A 4,711-nucleotide genomic window follows, 5' to 3' on the forward strand; every position below is an offset into this window, starting at 1 on the left:
CCGGAGTGGAATGTGTATTAAGTCTTTGTGTCCATTCCCTGTCTGTGGAGAGAGTCCATATGGTGTGGTCTTCCATATGTTGGTTGGACTGCACTTTCCAGCATTCCTCACTATTGACTCTAAATGGGAAATATCTATTTGGAAAGGCTGATTTCTAAGATTCAATTTATATATTACAAGAACTATTGGAAGCAATTGTAGTGCTTTCTTAGTAATTTTTTTTGAAAAGGTAAAGACTAGTATAACCGCTTAAATACCCTTAGGGCCCTTCTACACAGCTGTATAAAATCCAGATTATCTGCTTTGAAGTGGATTATATGGCAATGTAGACTCAGATAATCCAGTTCAATGCAGATAATGTAGACTATCTGCCTTGATATTCTGGATTATGGCTGTGTAGAAGGGCCCTTAGTGCAAAGGGATATTTGAGATTTAACTGAGAGGAAAAGGTTGGTACCCTGTTTCCCCTAAAATAAGACATCCCCAGAAAATAAGACCTAGTAGAGGTTTTGCTGAATTGCTAAATATAAGGCCTCCCCCAAAAGTAAGACCTAGCAAAGTTTTTGTTTGGAAGCATGCCCAACGAACAGAACACCAGAGTACGCAGGATCGGTAAATGTACCTACCATAGAGTGTTGTACATGGAAATAATGGTAGTAACAAGAAATCCTTGCTAGGATTCACAGTTTGTCTGATTATGCTGGTTTGTGATGACAACTATTGTACAGTATATAATGTTCATTTTTTTGTTCAACAATAAATGTGAATTCTTCTTCATGGAAAAATAAGACATCCCCTGAAAATAAGACCTAGGACATCTTTGGGAGCAAAAAATAATATAAGACACTGTCTTATTTTCGGGGAAACACGGTAGCATGTATTTTTATGGAGTTACGTCTACTTCATGAGACGCATCAGATTTAAGTCTTCGAACTTAAATCCAAACTTAGCACGGTCATGTCTTTGAATTATACCAGTATTACTCTAATAAATAATAGTGTAAACTTTTATATGGAATTAAAAAAGGTGTTCTGAATGTGAAAGGTGTGTATGTGTGCACATGGGTTAGAAGGCTTACTTACACTGTATCACAGTAGTTTACTTCTTTAAAGCAGTTCAATAAAACATGTAGTAGAGATTATTTTAGTCTTTCTATATTGTGACCTTTTCAGAAGTTCTTTCTTAATTTTCTGCTTTAATTAGAAAAACAATTCCTTCTTTTTATGAAGCTCTAAGTAGCAGTGTTCATAATTTCTCCTCACCCAGTTTTTCACCCTTACAACACTTCTGTGATGTTAGAAAGTGAGCTTCATCTCAGGCTATTTTGACTGCTATAAACATTGACCTACCAGGATTTTTTTCTTTTTAAATGTGATATTATTTTTTACATTATAGATTTTTTATTTTCTTACATAACAATCATAGAATCATAGAATCATAGAATCATAGAATAGTAGAGTTGGAAGAGACCTCAAGGGCCATCTAGTCCAACCCCCCGCTAAGAAGCAGGAAATCGCATTCAAAGCACCCCCGACAGATGGCCATCCAGCCTCTGCTTAAAAGCCTCCAAAGAAGGAGCCTCCACCACGGCCCGGGGGAGAGAGTTCCACTGCCGAACAGCCCTCACAGTGAGGAAGTTCTTCCTGATGTTCAGGTGGAATCTCCCTGATGTTCAGGTGGAATCTCATCTTCCATGTGTCCTCCCACCCCCAGTCTTAACCCAATAATCTACCATTATCAATCATAATAATAATAATAATAAAACTTTATTTATACCCCGCCACCATCTCCCCAATGGGGACTCGGGGCGGCTTACATGGGGCCATGCCCAGACACCATACAATATAACAAAATAAACAGCAAATCATAACACAATATAACAGTGCAAAATCATCGTATATATATTACAACACAAATCGGAGAAAACAATGAAAACCAGGGCAGGCCACATGAACACTTAATTAAAAACTCGGGAGAGAGAGACATAGGAATAAGGGGAAACAGGGAAATAAAATGGTGAAGCAGTCTAAAGGATAAAATCCAAGGGGAATAGCCAGAGTAATATATTACATTTACTCCCCAAAGGCACATCGGAAAAGCCATGTTTTTAGATCTTTCTTAAAGGCTAACAAGGTGGGGGCTTGCCTAATCTCAGTGGGCAATGAATTCCACAGTCGGGGGGCCACAGCAGAAAAAGCCCTCTCCCTCGTTCCCACAAGACGGGCCTGGGACAGAGGCAGTGGCGAAAGGAAGGCCTCCCCGGATGAACGAAGGGAACGAGCAGGTTTATGGTAGGAGATACGGTCCCTAAGGTAGGTGGGTCCCAAACCGTTTAGGGCTTTATAGATGATGGTCTGCACCTTGAATTGGGACCGGAAAGTGAACGGCAGCCAGTGGAGCTCTTTAAACAGGGGAGTAGATCGTTCCCTGTAGCTCGCCCCTGTTATTAATCTGGCTGCCGAGGGCTGGACCAATTGTAGTTTCCGGGCCGTCTTCAAGGGAAGCCCCACGTAGAGCGCATTACAGTAGTCCAGTCTAGAGGTAACTAAGGCATGCACCACCGTGGTCAAGTCAGACTTCACGAGGTATGGTCGCATGGGTATAAACTACCTGATTGGTTGATTGTATGTTATTTATGACATTCAAAATGAACTTTTTCCGAAAGACACTTGGTCAAGTTTTAGTTTCCTCTAGAGTAACATGAGTAACACAAACAACAAACAACTCTCACATTTATTCCCAAACATTTCTCTTGATAATCCAATATGCACACTTGTCTGATTGTGCTCTAGACCAGTGGTTCTCAACCTGTGGGTCCCTAAGTGTTTTGGCCTACAACTCCCAGAAATCCCAGCCAGTTTACCAACTGTTAGAATTTCTGGGAGTTGAAGGCCAAAATATCCGAGTACCCAAAGGTTGAGAACCACTGCTCTAGACCAGTTTCTCAAATGGTGCTCCTCCAGATGTTTTGGATAGCTCTCATGGATGTGAGGGCAATCTGGCTGCGACATCTGTCACCCCATTGATCGCCAGGGTTGATTCGGCTGATCTGGCTGGCTAGGCGGGTGTCCCCTCCCTCCCTCACCGCTCCATGTGCGTCCCTCCCGAAGCTGCGCGCTCGGTGGAAGAGGACGATGTCCCAGGTATAGAAGGAGTGTACCGAGGTCTCCAGTCTTCGGTCCCGGGTATACGATAGCTGCGCTCCCCTGCTAGAACCTCCAAACAAGCTCAAGGATAGCTCTTATAATTCTCGCAGCTGGTAAGCTGGCTGGGATTTCTGGGAGCTGAAATCCAGAACACTTGGAGGAGCAGAATGAGAAAAACTACAAATCCTCTAGCCATCTAAAGATCTTAAAATGTTTCCACAGTTTTGCTATTTCTGTATTTCTGGTACTAAGTAAAAGTGCAACGAGGCAAACTTCCATTTTCATTTTAGAACACAAATATTAACTGCTTTGTTGCAGATTAGCTATATATGTTGTCAATTTTTTATTTTGCTGCAATATTTGTAGCATATTGATGTACCTTAAATAATTTTAGTTAGTTTAAATGGAAGAAATGTTATTTACAAACTATTTTAATACATTTAATATCCTGGAGAGACTGATTTATAGGATGCTGTTGTCCAAATTGTATACCATTGTTTTTCTGATACTTTTATTGCTAAATCTGACTTGCTTACATGTTTCACTGAGATTGAAGTCATATCTGAATTCTTATGCATCTTAAAATTGACTCTGATGGTGATCCTGTCATTAGGTTTCCTTGACAAAATTGATTCAGATTAGATTTGTTAATTGCTATCTTATTAGGTTGAGACAGTGTTCCTTGTTCAAGGTTTTCAAGGATGAGTGGGGATTCAAACCCTGGACTTCTGAAGACCTAGTCTCAGCATTCAAACCTCTTCAGCACACTGGCTTTGCACATGTTTAACTTGGAGTGTGGCCTGAAATTTGAGAATCTAAATATATGGTATATATGAACTGAATTATATTGTATGACACAGCAAACAAGATAGATATGCTGGATTTTGTATCACAAAATCACAAGTCGAACGCTTCCCAAGTGTCTAGGACTGTGTGATGTATTTTCGGATTATTATTATTATTATTATTATTATTATTGATGATGATGATGATTTGTTGTTGTTGTTAATCTCACGGGACCCAGAGTGGCTTACAACATATTAAAATCATGTAAACAACAATCCAAATACATCAATAAGTATAAAAAATAATAAACAGTTTAAAACAAACAATAATATACATTCCCATTCTTGTGGCATCATGTCAGATTATATTTCACTTTAATTTAATTAATTAATAATTAACAACAATTAACCCAGGCTTTACTTTAATTTTTTTTTTGAAATGCAATAGTTTACAGTGGGGGAGAGATCTTTCCATGTTCAGTTTCCAATTGCCTTCCCAGTCGCTTCTTGTGAAGTTGTAAATACAGGTACTTGAAAGGCTCAGGCAGCCTCTGAGCTCTATTTCAGAAATCCAGATCGCCTCCATTTAAAGCTGTGTGCAGACACTGTTCTTATTTTGACAGTGGGTGGCAGCGACATACTACATTAATAATTTCTGGAGGTTTTATAATTATTTTGTCATATGCTTTCAAGTCAATTCCAGTTTATAGCGACTGTCCTAGAGTTTTCTTGGAAAGATTTTTTTCTGAGGTTTTCTATTGCATTCCGTCAAGAATGAGA

The sequence above is a fragment of the Anolis carolinensis genome, chromosome 5 (genome assembly GCF_035594765.1).
Source record: "Anolis carolinensis isolate JA03-04 chromosome 5, rAnoCar3.1.pri, whole genome shotgun sequence".
Taxonomy (NCBI): domain Eukaryota; kingdom Metazoa; phylum Chordata; class Lepidosauria; order Squamata; family Dactyloidae; genus Anolis; species Anolis carolinensis.